A 16123-nucleotide genomic window follows, 5' to 3' on the forward strand; every position below is an offset into this window, starting at 1 on the left:
CTTCCACAGGTCTGAGAGGTAAACTATCCTATGCTCTTCCAATTTATTTATAATCTCATTCTTTATGCCTAGGTCATGAACCCATTTTGACCTTATCTTGGTGTACGGTGTTAAGTGTGGGTCAATACCTAGTTTCTGCCATACTAATTTCCAATTTTCCCAGCAATTTTTGTCAAATATTGCATTCTTATCCCAAAAACTGGGGTCTTTGGGTTTATCAAACACTACATTATTAAAGTTATTGGCTGTTTTGTCCTTTGAACCTACCCTATTCCATTCATCAACTAGTCTATTTCTTAGCCAATACCAGATGGTTTTAGTAACTGCTGCTTTATAATATAATTTTAGATCTGGGACAGCTAGGCCACCTTCATTTGATTTTTTTTTTCATTAATTCCCTTGAAATTCTTGACCTTTTGTTTTTCCATATGAACTTTGTTGTTATTTTTTCTAGGTCAACAAAGTAGTTTTTTGGGAGTCTGATTTGGTATAGTGCTAAATAAATAGATTAGTTTAGGTAGTATTGTCATCTTTATTATATTTGCTCACCCAATCCAAGAGCATTTAATATTTTTCCAGTTGGTTAGATCAGACTTAATTTTGTGGAAAGTGTTTTGTAGTTTTGCTCATAAAGTTTCTGATTTTCCTTTGGCAGATAGATTCCTAAATATTTTGTACAATCAGTAGTTACTTTAAATGGAATTTCTTTTTGTAACTCTAACTGTTGGGTTTTGTTAGTGATATATAAGAATGCTGATGACTTATATGGGTTTATTTTGTATCCTGCAACTTTGCTGAAGGTGTGGATTGTTTCTAATAACTTTTTAGTAGAGTCTCTGGGGTTCTCTAAGTATACCATCATATCATCAGCAAAGAGTGATAATTTGGTTTCCTCATTGCCTATTCTTATTCTTTTAATCTCTTTCTCAACTCTTATTGCCAAAGCTAGCATTTCTGATACAATATTAAATAGTAACGGTGATAATGGGCAACCTTGTTTCACTCCTGATCTTTTTGGGAATGATTGCAGTTTGTCCCCGGTACATATGATGCTTACTGCTGGTTTTAAATAGATGCTACTGATTATTTTAAGGAAAGGTCCATTTTTTCCTATACTCTCAAGAGTTTTTAATAGGAATGGATGTTGGATTTTATCAAATGCTTTTTCTGCATCTATTGAGATGATCATATGGTTTTTGTTAATTTGATTATTAACATGGCCAATTATACTGATAGTTTTCCTAATATTGAACCAGTCTTGCATTTCTGGTATAAATCCTACTTGATCATGGTGTATTATCCTGGGGATGATTTTCTGTAGTCTTTTTGCTAATATCTTATTTAAGATTTTAGCATCAATATGCATTAGGGAGATTGGTCTATAATTTTCTTTCTCTGTTTTCAACCTACCTGGTTTAGGTATCAGTACCATGTCTGTGTCATAAAAGGAATTTGGTAGGACTCTTTCATTCCCTATTTTTTCAAATAATTTATAAAGCATTGGGGCTAATTGTTCTTTGAATGTTTGGTAGAATTCACATGTGAATCCATCTGGTCCCGGGGATTTTATTTTAGGGAGTTGATTAATAGCTTGTTCTATTTCTTTTTCTGAAATGGGACTATTTAAGCAATTTACTTCTTCTTCTGATAATCTGGGAAGCCTATATTTTTGGAGGTAGTCATCCATTTCGCTTAGGTTATCAAATTTATTGGCATAAAGTTGGGCAAAGTAACCCCTTATTATTTCTTTAATTTCCTCTTCATCTGTGGAAAATTCTCCCTTTTCATTTTTAAGACTACTAATTTGATTTCCCTCTCTCCTTTTTCTAATCAGATTTACCAAAGGTTTATCAATTTTATTGGTTTTTTCATAAAATCAACTCTTAGTTTTATTTATTAGTTTAATAGCTTTTTTACTTTCTATATTATTAATTTCTCCTTTTGATTTTAGAATTTCAAATTTAGTAATTGATTGGGGGGTTTTAATTTGGTCTTTTTCTAGCTTTTTAAGCTGCAGGCCCAATTCAGTGATCTTCTCTTTCTCTATTTTATTCAAGTAAGCCTCTAAGGATATACAATTTCCCCTTATTACCGCTTTGGCTGCATCCCATAAATTTTGGTATGACGTCTCATCATTGTCATTATCTTGAGTGAAATTATTAATTGTGTCTATAATTTGCTGTTTCACCCAATCATTCTTTAAGATGAGATTATTTAGTTTCCAATTACTTTTTGGTCTATTTACACCTAACTTTTTGTTGAATGTAGTTTTTATTACATTGTGATCTGAAAAGAAAGCATTTACTATTTCTGCCTTCCTGCACTTAATTTTGAGGTCTTTATGTCCTAATATATGGTCAATTTTTGTGTAGGTTCCATGAATTACTGAGAAGAAAGTCTTCTCCTTTCTGTCACCATTCAGTTTTTTCCAGAGATCTATCATACCTAATTTTTCTAATATTCTATTTACCTCTTTAATTTCTTTCTTATTTGTTTTGTGATTTGATTTATCTAAATCTGAGAGTGCAAGATTGAGATCTCCCTCTATTATAGTTTTGCTGTCTATTTCTTCTCACAACTCTTTTAACTTCTCCTTTAGGAAGTTAGATGCTATACCACTTGGTGCATATATGTTTAATATTGATATTGCTTCATTGTCTATAGAACCCTTTAGCAAGATATAGTTTCCTTCCTTATCTCTTTTAATTAGATCAATCTTTGCTTTTGCTTGATCTGAGATAAGGATGGCTACCCCTGCTTTTTTTGACTTCACCTGAAGCATAATAGATTCTGCTTCAGCCTTTTACCTTTACTCTGTATGTATCTCCTTGTTTTAAATGTATTTCCTGTAAACAGATTGTAGGGTTCTGACTTTTGATTCAGTCTGCCATCTGCCTCCTCTTTATGGGAGAGTTCATCCCATTCACATTTACTAATTCTGCATTTCCTGCCATCCTAATATCCCCAGATTATACTTTTCTTTTTCTTGCCCTCCTTCCCTTCTTCCCTAGTATTAAACTTATTGTTCCCACTTACGTCATGCAGCTCTCCCTCCTTAGTATCCCTCCCTCCTCCCTTTGAATCCCTTCTCCTTTCTTGTACCCTTCCCTTATTTCTCTTTTTCCTTCTCCCTTTTCCTCTCCCACTTTTTAATGAAGTGAGAGAAGAATCGCTGTAAAACAAATATGTCAATTATTTCCTCTTTGAGGCAACTCTGATGAGAGTAGGATTCACACAAAGTTCCTCCCCCTTTCTAAGTTCCCTCATATATGATAGGTTTCCTTTGCCTCATCGTCGCATGCAGTTTTCCTCTTTTTATCTCCCCTCTTCCCTTTTTCTGACACTATCCCCTTTTCATTTCTACTTCCCTTTTTTATGTTATATCGGTAAAATCCAATTATACATATGGTTTTTATGTATATCCACAACAGAAATACAGTTCTCAAGAGTTCCTTTTACCTTTTTCTACTTCTCTTGAGTCCTGTTGTTGGAGATCAAATTTTTTGTTTAAGTCTGGTTTTTTCCTTAGAAACAGATGGAATTCCTCTATTTCATTAAATGTCCATCTTCTTCCATGGAAAAAAATACTCAGCTTAGCTGGGTAGTTTATTCTTGGCTGCATTCCAAGCTCTTTCGCCTTTCGGAAAATCTGATTCCAGGCCTTTCGATCCTTTAATGTTGAGGCAGCCAGATCTTGCCTGACCCTTATCATGGCTTCTCGGTATTTGAACTGTTTTTTCCTGACTGCTTGTAAAATTTTTTCTGTAGTCTGAAAATTCTGAAGTTTGGCCATAATATTCCTTGGAATCTTTATTTTAGGGTCTTTTTCAGAAGGTGTTCGATGAATTCTTTCAACGCCTGTTTTCCCTTCTGGTTCTATTACTTCTGGGCAGTTCTCGTTGATGATTTCCTGTAAAATAGTATCTAGGCTCTTTTTTTCATCATAATTTTCGGGTAGTCCAATGATCCTCAGATCTCCCAGATCTATTTTCCAGGTCTGTTTTTTTTTTCCAAGTAAATATTTGACATTTTTTCCCAATCTTTCATTTTTTTGGTTTTGCTTGATTGATTCTTGATGTCTCAATGAATCAGTCATTTCTATTTGTTCAGTTCTGATTTTTAGTGAGTTATTTTCTTCATTAGCTTTTTTTACTTCTTTTTGTATATGTCCAATTGAGTTGTTTTGCTCTATGGAATTTTTTTCCATTTCACTAATTTTTTTTTTTTTTTTTAGTGAGTTATTTTCTTTTTCCAATTCGCAAATTCTGTTTCCCTGCACTTCTTGGGAGTTTTTTATCTTTTCCAATTCACATTTTAGGAAGTTGTTGCTCTCTTGCACAGCTTCTCTTTCCTTTCCCCATTTTTCTTCTAGTTCTCTTTTAAGGCTTTTAATAGTCTCTTCTAGGAGAGCCTTTTGTATTGGAGACCAACAATTATCTGGAGATTGTCTGCTATTAGTCTCTTCAGGGTTGAAAAGCTGTTCTTTTTCTGTATAGAAACTATCAATCGTTCTTTTGATTTTTTTACTCATTTTGTTAAAGCCTGTAGGGTCTGCCTTCAGAGCCAGGAGGTTACCAGCTTCCTCTGCAGATCAGTGAAAGGTGTATGGACGGGTAGCTGTCCTGCCAGCCAGCTACAAAAAGCAGCGAGGTACTGGAGTGCTCTGGGAAAGAGTTCCTCACCCGGGAGTAACTCAGGCCTGTAGGGCCGAGCTGGGAAAGTGCCCTTTCCTCGCAATCTTCCAGATTGACTTCGGCTAGTAAATTGTAGTGCTTCTAATCTTCATGAATTTAAGCAGTGAAGAATTATTTTTGAGGTTGGATTAAATAGTTGGTTATGAAGGGAATGAGAGGAGCTTAGAGAGTTGTGTGTGCCTTCTCCACCATCTTGGCTGTGCCCCAGGAAGTCTGGGGTGAATCCTGATGCCTTTGGAATGAATATGTTCCTTTCTGTTCCTTTGGATTTCGAGTTTGGTCACCCAGAATATCTGAGCAAGAAATCTCATTCTTTTTGGTTCTTTAAGGGCAGATCGTGCCCTTTCTGCCTAATATTTCCTAACACATTCTAAATCCCGGATACAGCTAGCTTGCTTGCCGTTCATTTTCATGTCCAAAAATTCCTGAAACCAACATGAAATAGACTTTAGCTATTTGGGAGATAAGGTTTGAGTGGTTCGCTCATGGACTACTATTAATTTTGCTTTTTCCCTGTGGATTCAATTTCTGCTCTTGTTAAAGTCTGGACAGTGAGACTTTTTGAAAATCAGATGACTGTGGGTCACTACAGTATTAAAGAATGATGATTTCAGCTTCATGGGGTAGAGATTTTTTAAAACAACCTTTCAGGCCTTCTTAAAGTGCACAACCAATAGGCAGCAACTTAGGATAGATAAATAATGTATTTCAAAAGAGAGGATAGATATCAAAAGAGGGATAATAGCCCCGGAAGGAAAGAAGAATATATAGGGTATAAGCAGCTGAGTTAAAAGAAAACTTTTCCTATTTGAGGTCAGGAGACAAGGGGAAGTGAGAAAATACCTTTATAATTAAAGAAGAATTCCTTTTAGACAAAACTACAGGTTCTCATGCAAAATAACAAGTATTTGTCACTACATCTGACTAAGACCTTCCACTTAACGGTGTCCTTGCATACTTTCTTATATTTAATTTGACTTTCAATGGAAGGTTGGTTTCTAATATTAGACCACCAGTCTAATCCATCAAGGTGCTGTGAAATAATTGGGATTCTTAACATTCCCCCCAAGATATCCTATCCCTTTAATGGTCATTCTGATTTTAATTGGGAAATCTCCAGTGAGGAAGAATCTCTTATCATTCTGCAAAGTCTATTTCAATTTTGGATGGCTCCATTTTAGAAAATAGTTTCTTACATCAGGCCTCAAATGCTACTTTAAAATTTCCAAGCCTAAAAGTTAGCAAACTGCTGTGGCTGATCAATTTTAAGTCACTGGCCGGGGCAGGTGAGGTTAAAGTGACTAATCTCAGTTTCTTCTTAAGGTCCTAAGGAAGGAAGATCTCACGCCCTCGTTCAGCTATTCCTTTCTCCTTGCCCTATAGAGATTGAGTCGAAATGCTGGAGTTCTGGGCAGCAGCGACCAAAAAAAAAAAAAAAAAAAAAAAAAAAAAAAAAGCAATAAGGCCCAGCTGGGAAACATCCCTGTAGCTCCTAGATTTTCACTGGATTTGGGGATACGAGGCTTTGAAAACAAAAGGCCCCGCTGGGATTCGAACCCAGGATCTCCTGTTTACTAGACAGGCGCTTTAACCAACTAAGCCACGGAGCCGACGTGTTGACAGATTTCAAACCAACCGCTAAAAAAAAAAAAAAAAGCCATGTTCAAAACTGCTTTATTTCGTGGATGTTCGATGTGGAGAAATACAGGAGATTTCTTTTCCTTATTTCCTTATGTAAAGGAAATCTTTATTTTCAAGTCGGCCGCTGCCCTGTATGTATACTTGTCCCTCCTTGAGCTTTCCCCCATCATTGTTTTTTCCTCGGGTCTCTAATGACCCCCAGTCACCACAAGTCCCTTTTTCATCTTAAATTCTCAGTAAACAGGGACAAGCATTAAAGGATGTGGCTCTCTAGATTCAGTTAGAATGCCTCCAAAAAAGCACCTGTGAGGCGGGGGATTAGCTCAAATGGTAGAGCGCTCGCTTAGCATGCGAGAGGTAGCGGGATCGATACCCGCATCCTCCACTTTTGATTCCTCCAGCGACAGGATATCAGATGCCTTCCTTCCTACATCATCCATATTTCCGGGAGGGAGGCTATCAAACAGGAATCCCACCATTCTTTCTCTGGTGTTCTTCTTGGCTTCTATTTGGTACTCCGAGAATGCTCCTAATGGAAGTTCAAGAAAATAGAAATAGGCTGTGGGAAGGAAGAGCAAAAACTGCATATGGCACACGGAGGCACAAAGCAGAAAAGGACGGAAACAAGCACTTCTTAAGAGCCTACTTTTATTAAGTGCTAAGCACTTAATAAATATTATCTCATTTGATCCTCACAACAACCTTGGGAAGTATTAGGCTAAGATTTATGATTTGTTCCTGCAGAATGGGTCGCTCCCACAACAAGACCTAATTTACCAGGTTATATGAAAATGTTTAATAACAAATGAATTTTTAAAAAAAGGGGAAAACAAGAATTGACAGTACAGTTCTTACAATAAAAGCACTTACAGCATCCTATGATTAACATAACTGGTAGTATACAAAGAGATACATCGAGTAGAGGAGGAGAGAAGAAAGAATACGTCACCGATTTGGGAAGTACTAACTTTGCAGGCTTCTGGCCAGGGAATCCGGGATCACAGTCCTGCGAGTCCCAACCGGGAGGGTCCCAGGCAGAGAGTCCTTTCCAATTTAGGTATTGATCTATCGTGACTTAAATAGCTCAGGGAACAAAGGCGGCTAAATGCTAACAATACTGACTTCACTTTCTTGAAAGAATCCAGAGGGGCCAGTCCCACCAGAATCTGTCAAGAGTGAAACTTTACTCTTGGAGCTGCTAGTTCCAGTATATAGATAATATGTGCTTGGTGGATTTGGCCAGAATCCACCCAGGAGGGTATTCTTTTAACTATATTTGTTCCCAGAATTATTCATCAGCTGCAAAACACGGGTGAATAATAGTTCACTGTACTGTAATTACTCCCAGGGACGTGGAGGGAAACTGAGGGCTGAGACCTACAGAATCTTATCCTTTATACCTATGTCGTTCAGGAAATCGGTGCTATAATTTGTCATCATTTCACAGTTGAGGAAAACAGAGATTAAGGGACTTGCCCCGTCAATAGAAGTAATTAAATATCTGAGTCCGATTTTGAAATCCAGTCTTCCAGACACAAGGCACAGGACTCGCTAAGCATTCGTAGTCCATTGCCAGTTCCATCACCTCTTGCCTTCATCCTTTGTTCCTATGAGGGTTTTTACTTTACACTAGTTGAAATCCTTAAGTGTGTCAAAAGTGAACACTTTGCTAAAGGCATTTACACAATTTTTAACAGGAATCTTTATGAGAATGGACCCCAAGATCATAAGCATTATCTTTTTAGGTGTTCGAAGATGTACTTCTCTATTGGTAGGGCTGGATTGTGAGTAAACTAGCTTCTCCAAGAGAGAATTAACGGGAATAGATGCCAGCATTCTCTAGTTTTGATTCCCTCACTCCCTCTTATCCATCAGGAATACTGCATGGTGACCTGTTCCCACTTCTTCCGATCTGCCTGAAAAAGACTATGCTGGAGGAAAGTCTGTCTGAAGATAAAGCTACTCTTTCTCCAATATACTTTTGTGCCCTTGGTAAACATCCCACCAAATAGCAGGAACATAGAAATGATATAATTTTCTAGTTGTCTTGAAGACTGAGGCAAGAGGAACCACATGTTGATCTAGCTAACCAGTTAGCCACCTCATCACCTAAATGTAAGTATTGCATGTGTGAAGAAGCTTTCCGTGGAAAAGGAGGAAGCCTTCTGATAGATCACAAGTGAGTTTGCAGCAAAAGGGATTTGAACCATTTGCACCCAGAATCATCTCTATAATAGAGCACAAAGTAACCAGCTGCCTGTCTTCAGCTATTAGTAACCAAGTGCTGGAACTTGCTGTTTTGGGACCAGCAGGATGATTTCAGAGATGCTTGGGGACACTTACATGAACTGATGCTATATGAAATGAGCAGAACCAGGAGGTCATTGTATCCGGCAACAAGAAGACTATACAAAGATCAATTCTGATGGACACAACTCTTTTCAACAATGAGATGATTCAGATCATTTCGAATAATCTTGTGATGAAGAGAGCCATATACACCCAGAGAGTGGACTATGGTTCACAACATAGCATTTTTCACTTTGTTGTTGTTTGCTTGCATTTTGTTTTCTTTTTCAGTTTTTCTTCCCCTATTTGATCCAATTTTTCTTGTGCAGCAAGATAAGTGTATGAACATGTATCCATATGTTGGTTTTAACATATATTTTAATATATTTAACATGAATTACCTGCCATCTAGGGGAGAGGGTGAGGGGAAGGAGGGGAAAATTTAGATCACAAGGTTTTGTAAGGATCAATGTTGAAAAATTACCTGTGCATATGTTTTGTAAATAAAAAGCCTTGATTAAAAAAAAAAAAAGGAATTTCCTGTTTTGGAGTCCCCTGAACTCTCTGGAGAAACCAAGACACAGAAGAAGCTCAGCATTGCTTTCTGTTTTTTTTTTTTTTTTTTCTACCTTAGTAATAGCAGATAGATATCAAAGTATTAGGGTCGATATAAAATATATTCCACTGCAGCTTATCATCCAATACAAGCTTGAAAGGCTATATCACAGGTCAGGCCGAAGTAGTCCATTTGGACACATGAGATGGAGATGAATCTAGATTTGGACATCTCATGTTTTCTTTGGACTACTGCGATTCTGCTTTGCTCAAAGACCACAGTGCCTTCTTTGATACAGGTATACCATTGCTAGATGGTCCTTTGCAGCATCTCCATCATGTCATAATCAATACCAAAGTTCTTCAGAATAGCCTCTTACTGCTTCTTCTGATCTCTGTGAACACTCACCATGTGCCAGTTCTCCATAAATGGCCTTTTAGATAATCAGTCGTTTGGCCTTCAAGTTACGTGGTCAACTTATGGGAGTTGTTTACTTTGCAGTAGAGTTGGAAAGCTGGGCAGTTAGACTTGAGGGAGAACCTCAATGTCCAGTACCTTATCTTGTATAATCTTCAGAATCATTCTAAGATAATTCAAACGGAAGCAGTCCAATTTCCTGGCACGGTGCTGGTATACTGCTCAGGTTTCACTGACAATGAAGTCAGCACAAGTGCTCTGTAGACTTTCAGTTTGGTATGCACCCTGATATCTCTTCTCTCCCATATTTTCTTTCAAAGCCACCCAGAGGCTAAGCTATCTCTGGCAATCAATGTGTCAACCTCTATATGGACAATCATCTATGTGGACATGTCTGAAAAGCATAAAAATAATTCCAAGTATGGATGATGCAGTGCTGGCGGGTCAAACCTAGATGAAATGGCCCGGAGGAAGTTTTTCTTGAATTAACTTTTCCAAACCTTTCTGGGATTGGAAAGGTTAACTTGTGTTCAGAAAGGAGTTGCCACCTTTCTGGGATTCGAAAGATTGTATTGCTACCAATGCTAAGTTGTATCCAGAATGTGTCTGGAATGGAGTTGCCACCAAAACTGAGTTGTATCCCGAAAAGTTTTCTCTAACAACTTCGTGAAGGAGAATAGCGAATTTAGGATGAATCCAGGAAAAACCTAATGGAGATACCGGGGATCGAACCCGGGGCCTCACACATGCAAAGCGTGCGCTCTACCACTGAGCTATATCCCCAATTTGCCTTTTAGCTTTTTTTGCTTTTTTTTCATGAGGGTCTTAGCTATTTTCTCAGAATGGTTGTCATGGGACAAGCATTTAAAGAGATCTTAAAAAATCGACACATTTTCATTCTCCTTTTCTGACCCTGAAAGTCCGCTCCCACGTTATCATTTTATTTATTTATTTATTTATTTTTTTTTTGCATTTAAAAATGGAAAACAATGGAGAAACCCTGAACATTAGAGCTTTTGTTTTTCTGGTAGCAGAGAGGAGACTAGGTGGGCGATGGAAAGTTTTCTTGGGAAGCTATTGAAACAATCCAGTCAGTGTTGCTATGGAAATAGATTCCAAATGGGAATCCCCAAAATTGGTATGTAATTAGACATGAGAAGTTAAGGAGATAGACAAGTCAAAGGTCTATACTTTGCCATCACTATTGCCAAATTTTCACATATTTATATCTTTCAGTGTTTACCTGGAATTCTTAGACTATTTTGATAACATTGAAAATACTTGATCTCAACTTCCAATCCCTTTCTGCTTCAGGAGCATCTCAGTCTTCCTAAAATGTCTTGTCTTTATTACTGGTTCTTCACATTATTCATTTCTCCTCTCTCTACATTTTGTTCCTTAATTGATTGATTGGTTGTTGTCCTTCGGTTCTCCAGGAGGACCAAAATGACATCACGATGTTGGGGACCAAAACATGGCGTGTCAGACTATATCTGATAAGACCAAAATGAGCTCCAGAAAGTCCTACCACAGGTTAGGTATAAATATTCCACATGAATATTTGGAATGGAATTCATTTTATGGAAAGATCCAGTGAATGGTGATCCCAAAGATAGAAATGGTGTAGTCAGAATGAGCCACACTCTTGAAAGCGTATAGAAGTGAGCAAGGTTAGTTGTTGTTGTTGTTGTTGTTGTGGAGGAGGGGGACAACCTAATGGAGATATGCAAGAAATTGTATCTCTTGAATGCAGAAGAGAAATTAAACATGGAGCTGTTAATGTAGGGATCATTTTAGAGCTGAAGACTGGAAAGTCTAAAAAAAAATGGAGAATTCCATATTTTCATGGCTCAGTAGAAAAGGCACAAGAGGCTAAGTTCCCCCTGTAGGTTTTGAAGAAGACAAAACAAATACCTCTATATTGGCCAACAAACCCGTATGCCAAGTATAATCTGACAGTACAAGGACACTTTACTAGAATGTAAAACACAGAAAAGGCAGATCTCTCAGAATGCACCAGTATAGCAGGAGCAGGGCTCAGAGCAATCAAAATTCATTTTCTTTCTTTTCATTTTTTATTTAAATATTTATTTTTTGTTACTGTGAACCTGACAAGCATCAATATGTATGAGTGTTTTCATATATGCAGAAGAAGAGTATTAGGCTCACACTCGTGAATCTCTTCCCTATTATTACTTTTCTTTAAAGAACATAATAAATGTAATATCCTCAAGTTACAGCCTTCTGTATGTGCTTGGAGCATTGAGAAATTTGTAGATAGGGTCACAGAACTACAATGTGTCTTCTTAACTTTTGAAATCCAATTTTACCTATTACTTTGCACTATCTTTTAGCACTTCATAAAAAAATTAATTTAGAGGAAAAAAAAACCTTATCAATAATGCAGTCCACTCCTTTCACTTTACAAATTATGACACTGAGATCCAGGAATGATTATGGCAAAGTTTATTTATTATTATTTTTTAATTAACAAGCTTTAAAAAAAAAAAAGTGTCCCTCACTAATGCATTATTAGTGGAATGTGAACTGATTCAACTATTCTGGAAAGTAATTTAGAACTATGCCCAAAAGAATAGGGCTTTTGATCTAGCAATACTACTACTAAGTCTGTATCCAAAAAAGATCAAAGGAAAAGAAAAAGGACCTCTTTTGTGAAAATATTTATGGCAGCTCTTTTTTGTGGTGGCAAAGTATTGGTAAATGAGAGAATGCCCATCAATTGGAGAATGGTTACACAAGTTGTGGTATATGATTTTGATGGTATATGATTTCAAGACTTAAGTGAACTGATGCAAAGTGAAGTAAGCAGAGCTAGACGATCTTTTTATATAGTAATAGCAATTTTTTTGATGACCAACTGTTAATCACTTAGCAATTTTGATCAAAAAGATGATCCAAGATAATTCTGAAGGATTTATGATGAAAAATGTTATTCATCTCCAGAAAAAGAACTGAGAAACTCTCAATGCAGATCAAAGCATATACTTTCTATTTATTTTTCTTGCTTATTTTCTTTCAGAAGCTATCTAAAATGGAAATATGGTTTGTGTGACTTCATATATATATTCTACGTGAAATTGATTTCCTTCCCAAGAGTGGGGAAAATAGGAAGGGAGAGAATTTGGCACTCAAAATTTTAAAACACGAATGTTAAAGCTTTTTTTTTTTTTACAAGTAATTGGGAGATATTTAATTAAATAAATAAAGATATATTAGGGGGAATCCTCCTTCCTCCACTGAACAAATATTAAACAATAAAGCTATGAAAAAAAATCCTTATTACATGTCTCTAGAGGCTCTCTCTCTCTGTGTGTGTGTCTCTTTCTCAATTTGAAATTAATCTTGACTTATAAAAAAAGATATCATCCATCTTCAGAGAAACAGAGAACAACAAGCTTAGTACAGTCCTACATAGATATATGTGATGTATATATGTATATATGATTATAGAAATATATGTAGGTGTATATATACATCTGTGTATTATCCATGATTAATTGTAGCCTTAGTTACAAGAGAAAGGAGGAAGGGAATAAAGCAAAAAGTGCATAGAAAGGAACAAAAATGGACAACTCTGAATGCAATGTGTAGTATTTATTATATAGACTTTCTTGAACTAGAAATTTACTGCTTTATATTTTGAATTCTTTCTTGTTCAATGCTGTGCACATGACAATGTTTTTTTTCTTTTTCTATTTTATTTTGTTTTAAAATAATTAATTAATCACTTCTTTGTCAGGAAATGAGTTGTTTCCTTTGTTTAAACAATTAACTTTTCTTTTGACTTATGTGCCTATTTTTTGTTTGTTTATGATTTCAGCCAACAGTAGAGATCAACATTTTCATGAGTTTTACAGCAAATCTAATCAGCAATATTAAAAGTATATATCAAAAGAATCCATTTGTCCTCCAAGGAAATGACTTTTAATTTCTGTTAAAATTGAAATAAGATGTTAGATTGCTAGTTATTATACCCAGGGTCTGACTCAGAGAAGGTTTAGATATTTTATTTATATTTTTTAATTGTCTGAAGTTTGGGATAGAGTCCCTCCTTTAGTGTTGATGTTGTGGGAAGGGAAAGGATTTGAGAGGCAGAAACCTTAGAGTCATATGCTAAAATGCTGAACAAATTAAAGTCCCTAAAGAAACCAAAGCAAAAGCAGATGAAGACGTTATTTATCAAATGGCAGCTTCATACACACAAATCCTGGATTCTACATCTCTAAGATTGCTTGGACCAGGTTCTACTCTAGTAGGGCTAGGTGAAAGAGGAGATTCTTTGCCTCAATGGCTATTTAGCTTTAGTGACTGAATGGGTGTGGCCTCAGTCAAACAGATCTATTAAAGACCTTAGCTTTAAAAGGTCGAGGTCACTGGGTTTATATCCCAAAGAGAGATTAAAGAAGGGAAAGGGACTTCTATGTGCAAAAATGTTTGCGACAGCCCTTTTTCATAGTGGCTACAAAATGGAAACTGGAATCTGGAAACTGAAAGGATGCCCATCAATTGGAGAATGGCTAAATAAGTTGTGATACATAAATGTTATGGAATATTATTGTTCTGTAAGAAATGACCAGCAGGATGAATACAGAGAGGCTTGAAAAGACTTACATGAATTGATGCTAAGTGAAATGAGCAGAACCAGGAGATCATTATACATACACTTCAACAAAAATACTATATGAGGGTCAATTCTGATGCAAGTGGCTATCTTCAACAATGAGAGGATCCAAATCAGTTCCAATTGATCAGTAATGAACAGAACCAGCTACACCCAGAGAAAGAACATTGGGAAATGAGTGTAGACCACAACATGAGCATTTCCACTCTTTCTGTTATTGTTTGCTTGCATTTTTGTTTTTCTTCCCAGATTATTTTTACCTTCTTTCTAAATCCAATTTTTCTTGTGCAGCAAGATAATATGTATACATATATTGTAGTTAACATATATTTTAACATATTTAACATGGCAGGTAGTCCCAATTAGGGGAAGGGGTGGAGGGAAGGAAGTGAAAGGTTGGAACAGAAATTTTTGCAAGGGTCATTATTGAAAAATTACCCATGCATATGTTTTGTCAATAAAAAGCTATAATAATAATAATAAAAAGGTCAAGGCCTCCCATTTTATCTAAGGCCATCTCCCGTCCATCTTGATCTATATCTTAACACTGGACATAGAGGATCTGGAAGGGAAATGAGGCAGATGCCCTTGTATACCCCTCCCTCACTTAAATCCAATTCATTTACATATCATAGCATCACCTCTCTGGTGTCATGGTTCTTTACAAGAATCAAGAACAAACAACAACAACACTTATTATATTCTCCAGGAGTTACTTAGAGCTAAGTAATCCAGAAGCTAATCTTCCAGATTTCAGGGACAAGGAAAATTTACCTGAGTTTTTTTTGTTTCCTATCCACTGAACTCTTGAGTTAGTCCCTTTCTAGAGGAAAGAAGGAAACAAGCATTTTTTTTCTTTAAGCACCTACTATATGCTAGATGTTTTTCATAAATAGTAATTCATTTGATCCTTACAGCATCTCTAATAGGTAGGTACTATTGATCTCCATTTTGCAGTTGAGGAAACTGAGGCTGAGGGAGCTTTGATGATTTGCCCAGGATCACTCAGTGATCTGAGGTGAGATTTGAATTACAAGTCTTCTTAGCTAATTTAACTGAGACACCAAGAGAATAGAAATAAAAGTAGGGAGGGGGGAAGTGACGAGAAAAACAAAAATACATAATTTGTAATGTTCTCCCGAAATAATAAGGAGCCACCGAAGTTTTTTTAAGCAGAAGTAATCTTTTAGTAAGAATGATAATTGCAATAGATAAAGAAAAGACAGTTTGGGAACCTGAAGCCCTGTTAGTGTTATGGGAATAGCTTTAGATGAATGGGAATGAGAACTTGAATCTGAGGGGACAGAATAGTTGCTCCGGTGTTATGGGCCAGAACTCCGTACTTGAAACAAGGATTCTTATAAGGTGCTAACTCAGTGGAATTGATAGGATGGTTATCTATGTTTAGCATGGCGATTAATAGTTCTCTAGTTCAATATGATTGATTTAATCTTACAACAAATAATAGTTCCCTAGTGATTTAATGATTATTTTGTACTCAGTTTACTGTAAATGATCTAATTACAAAAGAGCATATAAACGGGGACAAATTCAGCCAGGATCAGACTTGGAGAAGACAGAGGACTGGAGCTCAAGCTCTCGGAGCCAAGGAGAGACAAATTCATTCCATTTCTCACCTTTGTGGTAGCCGGAGGCTACAGCACAAACCCTCAGACTCAGAGATTCACTCCAACTCACACCACCGTGGTGACTGGCCTGTCCTGCATTTCCTCCACAGAGACCAAGCTAGTCCAGGCTCCAGGCAAAGAGACAATGAAAACTTTGGACTTTATACCTGGCTATTCTCGTGACGAGTAATCTGCTGAAACGAAAGCTGCTCCAAAGATCTCCAGAAAACCAATCAGAACATTACACTCTGGGAAT

The 16123-nt window shown here is 36.6% G+C and overlaps 3 non-coding genes across 3 annotated transcripts; 1 reads left to right on the plus strand and 2 right to left on the minus strand.

Annotated features, from left to right (window-relative positions):
* Positions 1–6230: 6230 nt before the first annotated feature.
* TRNAT-AGU (transfer RNA threonine (anticodon AGU)) lies at positions 6231–6304 on the minus strand. Its single transcript has one exon. It is a non-coding gene; the product is annotated as a tRNA-Thr (tRNA).
* Positions 6305–6647: 343 nt separating this feature from the next.
* Positions 6648–6720, plus strand: TRNAA-AGC (transfer RNA alanine (anticodon AGC)). Its single transcript has one exon. It is a non-coding gene; the product is annotated as a tRNA-Ala (tRNA).
* Positions 6721–10308: 3588 nt separating this feature from the next.
* TRNAA-UGC (transfer RNA alanine (anticodon UGC)) lies at positions 10309–10380 on the minus strand. Its single transcript has one exon. It is a non-coding gene; the product is annotated as a tRNA-Ala (tRNA).
* Between the last annotated feature and the right edge of the window lie 5743 nt (positions 10381–16123).

Source organism: Antechinus flavipes, chromosome 6 (assembly GCF_016432865.1).
Source record: "Antechinus flavipes isolate AdamAnt ecotype Samford, QLD, Australia chromosome 6, AdamAnt_v2, whole genome shotgun sequence".
Classification (NCBI taxonomy): domain Eukaryota; kingdom Metazoa; phylum Chordata; class Mammalia; order Dasyuromorphia; family Dasyuridae; genus Antechinus; species Antechinus flavipes.